The sequence below is a fragment of the Ceratosolen solmsi genome, unplaced genomic scaffold (assembly GCF_000503995.2).
Source record: "Ceratosolen solmsi marchali unplaced genomic scaffold, CerSol_1.0 scaffold2, whole genome shotgun sequence".
Classification (NCBI taxonomy): Eukaryota; Metazoa; Arthropoda; class Insecta; order Hymenoptera; family Agaonidae; genus Ceratosolen; species Ceratosolen solmsi.
The window spans coordinates 6,991,373-7,006,616 of record NW_011948422.1 but is presented as its reverse complement, the minus strand read 5'-3'; the positions used below and the strand labels follow the sequence as shown (position 1 = coordinate 7,006,616).

Below are 15,244 nucleotides of genomic sequence, written 5' to 3'. Positions count from 1 at the left end.
ATATTATTGAAATTAAACGAGTAATTTCTGCAAATGTAATGACAACACTATATATTATTCTATGTTAATTAATCTAAAGCAAACATGTCACACGACATATTTGATTTCTCATTATAAATAATTCAAAATAATTACTGACATATTAGTAATTTTAGTAAAAGATAGTTATTTATTTTTCCTATTCACTACGAATTAAAGTTAATAACCTATAAAGGCTGTAAAATAAATCTTCATAACTCTTTTATAAACTTGTCTATAGACTTCAATAAACGTCAATAAATGGCTGGTCACACACATCAATCAAACTACGCTATTAAAAGTCCTTGATAAAATGTAAAAAAAAAATATAGATAAAACCACCATATTAAATAAATGAATGATATAATTAATTATATTATGAAAAGTTAATTGGCATATTTTAGAATGTCTGCTTGTATTTGTGTGATCCATGTATTTCCAACCAATGAGGCACCAAACATAACCTATAATCTCACAATTATATACTTATTTAATGATTGTTAGCAAATGAATACGATGATTTATGAATGAAGCGACTGTAACGTTTTATAATTCGTCTATGTCCTAACATAATCAGGATATTTATATTTTATAATAATTTAAAAATGTCAGTTTATATTACTTACACAGTCTATACGTAATGCTTTATTTTCTATAAATATTAATATTCGCCGATATTTTAAGAATTGTATTTTTCAATCAATACATTCGATAATTGAGTGGCATTTATACAAGTACATGTGCACAGTACATCCCAAGCCATCAATTAATTTATCGACGCGTGTTATCTAATTACCAATCAAACGCTTCCCTTTCCCAACTTTAAGTCATTTCCTTCGAGAAACAAGCAAACGAAATTAATATCATATTACAGTCGAGTCTCTTAGCGATGAATTTTACAAAGTTCTGCAACAGTTCAATCCTTGTCAGTATGTAGTACTTGCGATTCTAAAGCAATTACATTTCTGCTGTAAGCCTTTTCCGAAAGCATCTTCTCGACCCCGCATGCGGCTTATAAATCACGAGCCCTGATCGCTACCCCACACCACTTTAAGATGGAAATTGTATTCTAAAGGCATTGTTGTTGGGTTGGGAGATGCCGGGACAATGTAACAGTGAGACGAGGAATTTCATCGATTTTTAAGCAAATAATAAAGCACCGTGAATGTTAGATAATCCAGCTGCCTTAATCGTTAATTAAAGTAAATAAATGAATGGAAATGTGGGCATTTGTGATTGCGGATGCAATAAATGGGATGCTGTTACCATTGAGATTCGGCAGAAGTAGCCGTGCTTTCTTTTAACCCTACGCATATTTTCTCAAGGTCGTGGAACTTATCATTCATTCATTATTTCATTATTTCGACTCGAGGTTTTAATTAAGTTTACATTGGCCAGTGAATTTTATCACATTAGCAGGCCAAAGCCCAATTACCGGTCAATTTAATATTTAATATTTAATATTTAAGCTTTCCATGGAATTTGAATATTCTCGTCTAAGGATTGATAGAGAAATTTGGCGCCCAACCGACGCTAGGACGCACATTAAAGACAAATTAGAAAATCAGGGTGCTTTTAAAATTATTTAAAATTTATAAACACTTTTGCAGATTAAAACGTAAGCATGGAAGAAAAAGTCCACTTAACCCTGTCGGCGAAACTCACTTTTAAACAGTACTTTGAACTTCCTCGCGTTTTCTCTTCGTCTTAAAAAATTAAAAACTTAAAAAAAAAACTTAAAAAAAGAAAGAAAGAAAAAAACGAAGAAAGAAAAAAATCGTCAAAGTTTCGTTATTGTGTAGTTTATATAATTTATTGTTAAAGGAGCTGGGCCACGAGTGCCTTTAATTTTTCCCCGGAATACAAAAAATAGCGTTCAACGTCGAGGACCGTGCGCTGCACATTTGACTGGAGCGAAAGTGAGAAAAAGGCACCGAGGAAAAAGAAACTGTCGACCACGAATTTAATATTTCGAAGACTGCGGTAACGCAATTTCACGGCACGTCGCCCGCGCACGTCGTCTATAAGCATTACAAATGCGATTTTCTCTCTTGGATCCAAAGTCCAACTTCGTTTCGGGAAAACCGGGGGAAGGATGTTAATCGCTTTACGAAGAAGACTTGTTTTCCGCATTTACGCACGGAGTCCGCGATGGAGATATAGAGATATATCGAGTTACCAGCGAATTTACGCCTGCGGTGAGGAGTTGATTGTAGTACTGTGTGGGTGGAGGCGAGGTTCGGGTAGAAGTTTGTAAGGAGGGTAAAAAGACGAGGTGAAGAAAAGTCGAGCTAGGAAGAAATTGCTACAACTGGCAATGCGATCGACCATGCGAAAGGGAATTAACTGCTGTTTTGATCTTTTTGCGACGCTATCTGAGAGTGACGCGAATGTCATTAGCATACATAATGCCGCTTTTTCTGACACTAATCTGACAATTGCATGAGATATGGTTGATAATCAAGTACCGTGTATTATCGATAATTTCCAAGTTTTGAAAAGTCATTTCTTCTTTGCTTATCCTTGCCTTTATTTCTTGTATGTGTGTGTGTGTGTGTGTGCGCGCGCGAGCGCGCGCGTTTTTTTAAGAATAATCGTAGAGATTAAATGTCCCCGTGAACGTAAATATTTCACGTCGCATAATGTCGCCCTCCCGATTAAAGTGATTGTAAATTTGCATAACTAATTTGACGAGGATATCACGAAGGAAGTTCACGGCATTAGCTACTTTTGATCTTGGACCTAAGCACCTAAATCGCTCGATCACATCGAGCGTTTATTTTCAAGTCACTAAGCATACTTCCGCTCCAAACATGACTTTATGCTTATTTTAATTCAGCTTCGGCTCTCGTATCAACCATTATATCCGAATAAGACGTTATTGTTTTCGGAGAGCCGTATAATATTAAGAATTGCGCAATTACGAACGTACGACTTCCTCTCGCTTTGGAGTTCCCTCCGTTGGCGTATCATTTGTCTCTAACAAAGAGCGATAATGGCGTCGCGCGAAGTATTGTTTTAAAAATCCACAACGGTCCTCTGGGCAAAGGACAAATTAATCAGCGACTCGCGAAACCATAAATAACGAGTCGATAGTGCCAAGTGAGTTCGAGGACGTCGGGCGGATGGTATTGGGAGTCGGAGGGAGTGGGAGATAGAGCGATGACACGTAGTAGTAAATGCACGTACACTAGTTGTCCGACAATGGATGACAAATTGTTGGAAAAGCAAAACAAACGGTGGCCAGTCGCTGAGAAGTGCATTCGCTCGATCGTGTCCGGTTGGCGGGCTGTCATCGATATTACTGGTCGTCTCGTAATCTTGCGCCCCGCCAATGCCAATGGACAGCCGAGCCGGAAAAATGGCCCTTTCCACGGATAACAGCCACCCTTTCTTCGTTACACGACAGCCATGGCTTTTCGCGAGGCAGTTTAATGCGCGGGATTATTTCGTGCGCCGAGCAATAAATAAAAGTATTCTGTCTGATCGATAGGAGGGTGTCGGAGGGTGTCTCGCGCTACTCAAGTGTTTGTTGTCAACAATGAAATGTCTTTATTGATGTTACGTGTCCTCCTTCGGCAGCCATGAAAATATTCTCCACTTTTTTTCCGCCTCTTTCATGCGAAAGACACAAACATCGATCAAGGTGATTCGTCAAAGGCGGCGGTTCTCCAACGATGAGCCGGCAAATATTACGTAATGCGTAACGGATATTAGAGGTCGCCGGAAAGGGGCTGTCTAGATCTACTACTTTCCACTTTCATCAGTGAAAGTCCAGGATCTTTGGGGACGCATGTTTTAAAGTACGAACGAAGAAAACGAGGGCGCTTAACGAGACTTCCTTGCTCTCTCGATTTGGCGAGGAAACAACGGCATCCGAAGCTAGTAGAGGCCCTCTTCTTAATAATATGCTGGCTTACTTTGACTAAGTAGTAGCCACCATCCCCCTTCTCTCTCTCTCTCTCTCTCTCTCTCTCTCTCTCTCTCTCTTCGATGCCATCATCATCGGCGTTCTCCATCCTACTCCACGCTGTAAGCGTGGAATTTTTAAAAAATTGCCTCCTTTGACGAGCTCGTCGTTGCGCTGCTCGAACGTCTACTCCGCTCCCGTGACGTTTTGTTCTCCCGATTTCCTCGTTAAACAAACGATCGTAAACAAAATCTCGGCCCCTCGCGGCTGCTTCGCGTGTTTCTCACTCGCGCGACAATGGACGCCAGTGCGCTCGAGAGTTCCTCATACTTCGCGACCAAAAGTGCAGCGTTGAAAATTAAAGCGAGCGCGGGACGGCGAATCCATCGGATTCCATGAAGCCAAGGAGAAAAAGGAAAAAATTACGAAAGGAGGAGGAGGAGGAGAAGGAGGAGGACAATGAACGGGAAGCCCGCGTAGATGCGTTCCACCGACTTCTTTTCTCCCATCTCCCGTGGGTTTTCGTATCATTCTGTTTTTCCTCATTTCCTCGTGAGCGCGCACGTCCGCTTTTGTCGTCTTATCCTCCTCTCTTTTCACTGAGGTACAACAATGCACGCGCATCGCGAACCGAAAACAGCCGTTAAACATTTAACTGGCTAATTTTGGAGAGGGACTCTTTTTATTTTAAGCCGTTTTGACGAATGGACACGAGTGAGCAAGCGAGTAACTGAAAGTGAGGAAGCGCGAATTGCAAAGAATAAATAGGCGATGGAGATGGAGGAGATAACCTTCGGACTGAAATAATAACGAGGAGCAAATGCTATGCCTTTAATCACGATATTAAACATTTACGATTGCCGAAAGGACCAGAAAAGAAAAGTCCGCTGGACGACCTTTCGCGCCGCTCGACCAATCCAATGGCTTCTTCCTTCCTCTTCGTTTATCTTTGTATATAGTTTTTGTTGCTTTCCCTCGGTTTTATCCCTCGCGTCGGTACTCCCGTACCCGCCTGCACAAAGGATATTTTCTTCCTCGGTAATTATGCTTATGCTCGGTCCCCTCATATTGTCAGCAGTTCCGTGACAAAGAGAAAAGGCATTTCCCGAGAATATCTCGAGACTTTGACTTATTATTAAGCCAAATATCTCACCTTAATAATTGATCAGCTTTTTTAATCACAGCTCTTGACGTCTTTTTCTACTCCTCATGCCGCACTCAAGTGTTGATTAAATAACGCCTAATTGGACTTGGCGAAGAGTCGTCGTTAATTTTACAAGAATTTTATAAGAAGAATTGTTAAGAGGCAAATCCTCGTATCGCAGAATCGTTCATTCTCACTGGTGCCCCCTCCACCCACCCAATACCCCGCCTTAAACGTTAAAGTGCTTTCGACGTCGATTAGGCAAATACATACGCGTTGCCGCTCGTCTCGCGGCTTCGCCTCACTTCTTCGATTGCCGATGAAAGTCCCCATTGGCAATGTGCAAACATTGCCTGACGAGCCTCGAAGCCAACGGGCGTTGAATTTTGCAAATTCGAAGCTCGGAAATGAGAATGCAAAAGGGCAAGTTATGCGTGAGCCGGGCAGCCGTTTAATAAAGTGCCGCGACTCGGGGAATCCGCAAAAAGCAATTCGGATGAAAATGAAAGGCCGGGAATGTAAGTGGGTGATTATGTTTACCGTAATAATTTAAAAACAAAAGTACTTAGGTTAAGGCCGCCTCGTTTTTGTCATGTCACTCTATTAAAGTGCCGCCTCGGTCGCATCGGCCATATTGGCAAGTCGCCGCCGGTAGCCGACCGCGAGTGCATCCTTCAGCGGGAGCCTTTAAAAATCCGCGGCGAACAATACGACGAGCCAAGTCCATTAAAATAACTCTTAAAGGAGTTCAGTTTGGCGGAGGCATCGGTCTGCTGCTGAGGGTCGGCGGGACGTAAATGGGCGAGTTCGGTTAGCGGGGGGGGGGTGAGGGTTAGAGAAGCCGAGGGGCAGAGGAGGGGGTGGCATGAAACGTATACGACGGTCGCTTCCCTTTGAGTGCCAATGAAAATTCCATGCGCGTCATATAACTCGTCCCACCGGGCGCGCAAATAAGAATCTCGCGAGATCTTAGAATATATTCGTAAATAAAAATTCTTATGCGTGGCGGGGTTGAGGGAGTGGTTGCAGGCGCGAAGAAAATGGTCACACGCTCCAGTGCTGACCCTCCGGTGCTCACTCCATCGCTTCCCAGGTCAGGATTCCCGATTTATACATCCGAGATTTTTATGCTGTTTTCACGTAGTTACGCTCGTTCTCTCTCTCTCTCTCTCTCGCGCGCACACACACACACACACACACACACACACACATCTTGAAGCGGCGACAGCGGTCCGATAAAATAAAATACATACGAAATAGCCCGCTGGACAGAATGTTATAACGCTCGACAGGCAGGGGGGAAGACGTGCCTCCTTTTCTCGTCCTCTCTCTCTCTCTCTCTCTCTCTCTCTCTCTCTCTCTCTCGCTACCTCGCTCCTTGCCACGTCTTTTTTGTCAGCCTCTTTATTACGCCCACTTCTTTTTTCCTCTCATTTTCGACTTGAGCTTGAATCACGCGCCGCTACCCGCTGCTCCCAAATACCTCGGCTTCGACGCGCGCACCCGCGCACGACTCTATTAGATTTCGAAGCGCGAGACGAATTTACGATTTTCTACATAAATCTCCGGCACTTTTAGTGTCGGTGCACACGCCGAGGATGCGGTGCCGTATCCCCCGAGCAATAATATGCGACCGTCGGAGGAAAATAGGAAAGGCAAATCACGCCAACGACGTGATTCCACCTTATAACATTCTCATTTTAATATCAACAATATTCCTCGCCGCTAACGCCCTCCACATGCTTTATTTTTAATAAAAGCTCTTAATGTAATAATGCGCCTCGAATTATGAGATTTGGTAATCCGTTGCAACCATTATCCTATGTCGTTCTCCTACTGCCCTTATTCTTTAAACTACGCGTCCCCGTGAAATCGCAATGAAATATATCGTGTATAACCTAATTTTTCATGCCCAAATATCCCTCGAGAGAGAAAACAATATAATAATTAGCTGGCTTCGCTCCTTACATTTTCATTACATTACGAGCACTTTCTTCAACTCTTCCAAAAGTCTCGTTCAGCTAAGGGGCATTTATTATACGCTCTCGAGAATATTTTTTTTGATAATAGTTTGTTGGACAGTCGTTTAGAATTTTTCGCCAAGCCGTAAGGAATGTCCAGAGTACAATGAACGAAATATTTTGTTGCCCATACCAGACACGAATACTTTTGCAATCTCAAGCATTGTCGGCTTCGTCATTATTTCATCGCGACTCGGTCGCTTTATCACTCACAATCGAGTGACGTTCGACATGGAGACCCTTTTGTCGTCCTCCGCCATTGCAATTTCGTTGCCCCATCGGCGAGATTAATACGCCGAAATATTGCGGGCTCACTGGGTGGAAAAAAGTTTTCCCGGTATGTTTGACGCAATTACTCTTGCAAAGCGCCTTTTCAGTGGGACAAGTGCCGAGGTCCCGACAGGGGTTCGTCAATCCCGTCGATGGCGACGATGACGATGACAACAACGATGACGACGACGACGACGACGACGACGACGACGACGACGACGACGACGACGACAACGACGACGACAACGACGACGACGACTGCGGCAATCACATACGATAGCATCTTCCTCGAGTACCGGCGATAAATATGAGGGTTGAGGGAACGGCGAAGATATTCCTCCTTTGAATACCCGACGCGCACTATTTCTGCATATGACGAATCGAATACTATTACCGTTCTATCTGGAGCTGCGGGCTTCATCTGCATCCCATCAGCAGCGCCTGCCTCGTCCCCGTCGCTCCTTTCCGGCGAATCGAATGATTTCGGCGCCCTAACCTTCTTTAAATTTGCGAATGAAAAAGTACGTCCCCGACTGACGCGAACTCGGCGGCAATTTCTTTCACTCTAACGTCTCATGAATAACTGGAGTTATGAACCCAGACTTTTTTTTTTTTTCTTCAAATCCATTGTAAGTGGAAGGCGGAAGTGGAGTGAAGCACGCGAGGGTATGAAAATTTGATGTAACGCATGATTAATCTAATGGAAAACTGCTTCCAGTCGCATTAAAGTGACCAGATAAGACTCGGGGAAGAGGAGAATTTTTTGGATGGATTTAAATAAATTTAAGACTTAGGCGAAACTTCCCGTGCACGAGCTAATGAAAATATACTGGTATTCCGATGAAAATTATAGCCACTTATCGCTGACACAATTTGCCTTACGCTAATTGAAAAATAATAATAATAATAATAATAATAATAATAATAGACGATAATAATTGTAAAAAGTCAGTAATTCTGCTGTCATTGTAAATGGACGTATTGAACTACCGAACCCTTTACAAAATATACTATTTCGTTGTTTAAACGGATATAAGATAATAATATTGCAATATCTCTATGCAATCATTGCAAATTGCAAATATTTGATAAAACTCCATTTCAAGAATCATTATAATAATGCTTTAGATTTTTCAATGGAATATTATAGTGAATCATCAGAGGTAAATTGAGTGAAATATAATTTTTGCATGCACGTGACGAGATTGTATAAATTAACGTGTAAAGTTAAGATGGCATTTTGAAATATTTTTCAAACTAGTATTTGTAAGAATTGTACGACGCTATGTTGTATATAGTAATAATACACGGAATAATATGAGATTACTCGATTCTTAGGAAAAGTGGAAACTATGGAGAGAATTTCAGGTGCTTGGGTAGATACTTTGCTTTTCGTCAACATAAATATGTAATTTTATAGGAATAGCTATTAAATTTAATTAAACATACACAATCGAAAATAATCAAATTTCCCTTCGGCTCTGTTTACTTCATCAAGTAATATCAACGTTTTAGGTCTCAAACTTACGGTCTCTCTCTCTCTCTCTCTCTCTCTCTCTCTCTCTCTCTCGTAGTTTTAGACTTAATAGAATATCTATCGAGGCGCTTTAAATTCATAACATTAAGTCGGATAAGGTAAATGGACTTTAGACATTATAGAGAGTTTATTATAAAGAGTGCTTACTTGTCGAGTTGTCTGTTATCAACTTATGTTCTTCGCTACTTTGGTAATTAGATCGGAGAATATTAACTTCCATTCCAAGTAGAAAATTTTGTTAAAAGGTTTAATGGCAAAATGCTTTATTATTTTATTGCAATATCGTAGGAGTAAGAAAATGAGGATAAATTTTGCGAACTTGCTACTCGATGCGTCACTTTAAATTATATAATAAACAGGGATAGCATATGTATATATGCATATATATATATATATATATATATATATATACATTTGTACGTTAGTGCGTGAAAAAAAGATTGCAGCCATATCTGCATTAGGAAACTGATATAAGTGATGAGTTCGAAGGAAAAAGGATTTTTGCGAAAGATGCACGAATTCGTAGACGTAAATGTATAGATGAAGAAGAAGACTTTTTAGATGTAAGACTTTTAGAATGAAAGACTTTTTCGCTTGAAAAGAACTTTTTTTTTTTCTTCTTTTTGAAAAACCTTTACGGATGTTAAGTCGCTTAAGTCTATAACAATGTCTATAACAAAAAATAGGAAGAAACGAATTTTAGTAATAAGTCAGGTCAAGTATATATGATATCATAAAGAGACATTAAAGTGAATTAAAAGAAAAGACAGAAAAAAACAAGAAAAAAATACAAATACAGACGCAATCTTCTCTTGAGCTCATATTTACTAAAAACATCTATTAATATATAACTGAAGCGATATACTAATTTAAAAATTTTTTTTTTTTTTTTTTTTTTTTTCCATCTAAGATCATTAATATTCACATAAATAAATTTATTCTCCTTTCAACAAAAATTGCTTCTTATTATACGATATAAGAAATATATATCCTTTCTATTATATTTGCAATGTAAATAACCGATTCTTTTATATTAGAGTAATTAAATTATAAAATTATATTATTAAATAAGTCAACGAATGTAGTCTCGCAGAACCGTGTTAAAAAATATTTGTTAAAAAGTTATATTAATAAAAATAAATTCATAATATTATTGTTCTAACGTAGTTTTTTTATATTCACATTTATACTTATATATATATATGTATATATATATATGTAAATAAAGAATTTAAGGAACAACAACAACAACCCCACACACACCACAAACACACTCCTCCAACTTTTATTTATCTTTTATTTATCACGATTCAATGCCGAATAACGTACAACAAAATTATAATACTTTCCAGAAAAAAAAGCTGGAGATGCTGGGGATCGAACCCAGGACCTTTCACATGCAAAGCGAACGCTCTACCACTGAGCTACATCCCCGTCTATTCGGTAAATTTCATTTAGTCTATAATGAATCTAAAACTTTTATCAGGCGTATAAATTATTAATTTAAAAATAAATTACCAATTTTCATATAGCTCCACTAATACTCGATTAATGTACTAAAATTATTATTTTACAACTATTCAAAAGCATATTTGAAACAGCAGTAATCATAAGCAAGTTACTATAGTATAGACTTTTTTTATAACGCATTTTTATAATTTGCGTTAATGTTGATGTTGCAAAGGATAAATTTTCAATATCTACAGTATATAAATAATAGTAGCATAATATTGTATCGTATTTGCATAAGAGCAAAAAACAAATAGTAATTTATCATTTTTTATAAATACTTGTTATCTTTAGAGATAATTTATCTGTAAATTCTATTTTCATTAGTGCAAACAATGTACGTCATTTCTAAATATTAATGTGCCACGAATGCTAATCAAAATTTAATGAAACTATCTAAATATTTTTTCTATTACAATATTTCATTGAATATAATTAGAAATTTGTACGATGTATTGCAGAAATGTTTTTCATAAAATTATATATATTTTGTTTGTATTAGAACCTTGTAGTGTTAGACACTATTAGAGGAATTCGGTGTCGTAAATTTGCTTACACTTAAATTGAAATTCAATCTATGTTAAACAGAATTTATTTTATTATAGCACTAACGCTATTTGATCTTGAGAATTTTATAATAATAATAATCAAACAATAATGATTATTAAAGCTAATATATTTTTCAATTATAACAATAGTTATGAAACTAAATTTTTAAATTAAATTTATAACCAATTAAGCATGCGATTGGTTGTATTTAATATTAAATAATGAAATTTTTTTAAAGGATTTTTTAATTTCTTGTTGTATAAGAGGGATCCTGTATATTTTTATATATCTATACACTTTGCGTGTGTGCGCGCGCACACATAATAAAATGGAAAAGGCTGCGTTTTATAATCATGTATGTATTTTGGAATAATGTTGCAGTCGTATTCCAAGTTAAAGCCGGTGCTAATGATGGAAGTTTCCCTCTACAAGTTTCTACTTACGTACTCTTGCTTATATCCTACGTCAATTATACGTAAACAGCTACATTTTCGATATAAAATTTTGTATAAAAAAACAAAAACAAAAAACAAAAAAACAAAAAACAAAAACAGAAAAAAATATTAATGCTGGATTATCGCTCCGGACTTATTTTTTCGGCTTCAATTTTTTCCAAAATTAAATTGAACTAATTACGAATATTTCAATTTAGAGCGAAGTTCTGCACACATAAATATTTAAATTAGGCTTTCACGTGACACCTGAGCAAACTGAGGTCGGTAGCATAATGATAATATTGTATGGAATTAGGCCATGCAATTTATCTTAACACTCACATTCTCACGTAAGTGCACTTCATCATTCAGTTTTTACACGCCACTGATCATCCTAAGTCTTTCGTTATTCCATGCCAGCAATTACGAATTTTGAAGATGTTTTTAAATTGTAGAAATATCAACAATACATATCGTACGTGTCGTACTGGTAAATGAGACGAGAACGTCTGTTTATCGAGGATTTAATGCATCATTGACAAATTCTACTGCCTTATATACAGAATATCAACTATCCAATTAACTACAGATTTTACATAACAAGCATATTCATTTATTTAGCAATTCCTAAATTTTAAGATTTATTAAACAACGATAGCCAATCAATTGAGGTGAATTTATATTAATTAAAAAGCTATTATCTGAAATAGTAAAATGGGGAGGAAATGTAAGGATTACGTGTTGTTGGAACAGGATTGCGTGACAATCGTTTGTCACAACTTTCATGGAGTGAAACGCTATATTATATCTTATTACAAAATGAAAATAATTCAATAATAATGTTGAAAAATAGCCATTGTACTTTTTCCTTACAGTCCTTACAGGGGGATTCGTTTCAGTGACAAATGCGAGGAGGTGACAAGTGTAGAATAGTAAGCGAATATCAAGAAACTTTCACTAATCATATAAGCCGTTGGCATTAAAAATTCGTGTTGGTTTTTCAACGTTTATCAACATACGTACGCATATTCTACTAAGCTGAAGCAAATAATTTATATTATTTTTAATAGATCAGTATATCGTCAAATTGCTATCCACATAAATTCACCACTGGACCATTAACAACATGAGAACGCCAAATATTACTACTAACTCAAAGACCTCACTCCTCCGAGGGAATAGCATATAAGTTTTAGAATTTTCTCGACATACTCAACTGCTAACCGTTGCTTGTGTCCTGCTGACTCGACGACGAGTATGCGCAGAAATGAAGAAAATTTCAACAAGTGCGCAACAAGATCAATGTTCTAGGGAAATCAGCAAACAGGCGGGTCCCATGGTGTAACGGTTAGCACTCTGGACTCTGAATCCAGCAATCCGAGTTCAAATCTCGGTGGGACCTTTTGAATTTTTGCATTTTTTTTTGCTAACAATTTTCCCATACAATGGCAAAGGCGCGTGTATGTAGTGTGACCGTGACGCGACGCATCGTCGTATGCCAAGATACTCGGATCATGATTATATCCATCCTCTTCTTTTATCCTACTACTTGCTAGCTAGCTGTTCTACTTTCCTCTTTCTCTCCTCTGTCGATCTTTTTGTCTCTCTCACACCGCAACAACATCAGAAACAAGTCCCGCTATGACGACGATGTGATGCATATTGAGCGCGTCCGTCCACACCCCCCGCCAATCCATCCAGCCCCATCCATCCAGCCATCCAGCCATCCAGCCAGCTATACAACGTCAATGAGCCATCATCACCCAACAACGACGTCCTCTTCTCTCCCTCCAAGGGAAGCTCTTCTAAACAAGGATTATTTAAATAATAGGGCCGCTGAATGAGCGAGTAAGGGGGCGGTACGGGACAGGAGGCAGCAGATATTCGATGACGACGACGCGCATCGTCGTAAACTACCCCCAATGGTTGTTTAATAAACAACCCAGCACGCACACGCGAACAAGGAGACACAAAAAAATATGTTTGACAGCGGTGGGATTCGAACCCACGCCCTTTCGGACTGGCGCCTAAAACCAGCGCCTTAGACCGCTCGGCCACGCTGCCTTCGAACGATCTATTTTTTTACAGACACATTTATATCCTCGATCCTATTGTATTGAAACATATTGAATTGTGTTCGTCGCTAATTCTCTTATTAATTATACGGGTGTGGGGGGGGGGGGGGGTGGGGGGGGGTGGGGGGGGGGGGAGATAATACCTTTTATGCGTTAATAATTGTCAGCAATAAGCTAAAGCTCTTCAGTCGTGCATCTCTACATAATAATTGAATATTACTTAGGAAATGCCGTTTCATTTCATTTGGTCTCGTAATTTATAGTGGAAACATTGGGGTATTGAGAAAGAAGCGTTGGTTCCATGTATTATACGATTAGGCGAATAATTGTATTCTTTTTTTTTTTTCTTTCTTATCTTTGTAACGATAATCTACCGAATTCGCGTTAATGAGATAAAATCGAGCGTTAGTTTTATAGACTCGCTTTTCATCCATTTAAAATAAAATATTTATCTACTGTTCGCCTTAATTAATTAATCCTTTTTTAGCTTTTGACTTTGTATAATGTTTTTGAAACGGAAACTTAACCAAACATCATCGGCACAAATTGAAGTTCAGTTATGAAACTCGCTACTCTTGTTTAAATCTTTCATGTAATTCTAAACTAAAGTGAGTATAGCAGCTTCGATTTCAAAGAGGAAAAAATAAAAAAATTTTAAATTAAAGCAATGATGAAAACAAAAATTGAATACTAATAAAAGCTTTTCTTATGCATGTATAAACTTTTATGTAATGCCATATGAGTTCCGTTTATAGTGATAAGATTGCATCTATGGTACAAATTCCGTGTTTTAAAAAGAAAAAAACCAACCTTTTAAATCCAATAGGGTTAGCTGGATTTCATATTTGATTTCCCGGTAGAATAAATTCTTGATAACTAGGTTTTTTGTTGTAATAGAAAACGTATTATCTCGTATAAAGTAAATACATTACAATGAAACAGAACCAAATATATAATGTTAAGAATTTGACATTGATGGCTTCCTACAATAAGCCGATAAATCACTAAACTTATAAAACTAAGTAGTATTATATTACGTATGAGTGTACGACGAGTATGAAAATGTTTTAAATCAATTTAATAAATTATAAATAATTCGCAAAATACATTATGAAGTGATGATTAGGAAAAATTATGAGAAAAAAAAGCAATTAATGAAAAAAGATTATCTAGTTGCTCAGGTATAACGAATTACCAAGTTTCACGCGCCCACATTTTGAATATTCCTTGTCAAATTATTATTTGCTTATATATATATATATATATATATAACCATTTTCATACAAGAATATGAAAAATTCATTAAAGTACATAAGTGATGGATTTTATATTGATTAAGTAATTAAAATAGGAAAAGAGCTCATTACGTTCTTTTTATTTATCATTCGAAGCAAAAATATTTTATAATTAAGTGATATTTAAAACTATCGCAATTATGAATAATTTACTCGCTCAATATTTATTTAATCAATTAAATAATAAAATAAAATATTTTATCTTATCGTTCGTATAAAATCTAATAAAAATTTAAAGCATTTTAGATTAAATTTATTATTAAATATATAATACGTGCAAAATATAAATATATAACGAGTAATCGTTGAGTAAGTATTGTGTAAATAGTCACTTTATCCATCATTTAATCAATTAGTTTTATCGAGTCGTTTATTGATCGAATATCTTGATTTACAAATATTAATAATTATGATGCATGCAGATTATTGTAGATTAAACAGTATGAGAAGCCTGAAAACTGAAAAACTTTTCGCTTTCCCTA

At 37.2% G+C, this 15,244-nt stretch overlaps 3 non-coding genes across 3 annotated transcripts; 1 reads left to right on the top strand and 2 right to left on the bottom strand.

The window, feature by feature from the left end:
- Positions 1–10,262: 10,262 nt before the first annotated feature.
- On the bottom strand, positions 10,263–10,334 carry TRNAA-UGC (transfer RNA alanine (anticodon UGC)). The gene has a single exon. It is a non-coding gene; the product is annotated as a tRNA-Ala (tRNA).
- Positions 10,335–12,722: 2,388 nt separating this feature from the next.
- Positions 12,723–12,794, top strand: TRNAQ-CUG (transfer RNA glutamine (anticodon CUG)). Its single transcript has one exon. It is a non-coding gene; the product is annotated as a tRNA-Gln (tRNA).
- Positions 12,795–13,376: 582 nt separating this feature from the next.
- TRNAL-UAG (transfer RNA leucine (anticodon UAG)) lies at positions 13,377–13,456 on the bottom strand. The gene has a single exon. It is a non-coding gene; the product is annotated as a tRNA-Leu (tRNA).
- Positions 13,457–15,244: the final 1,788 nt, after the last annotated feature.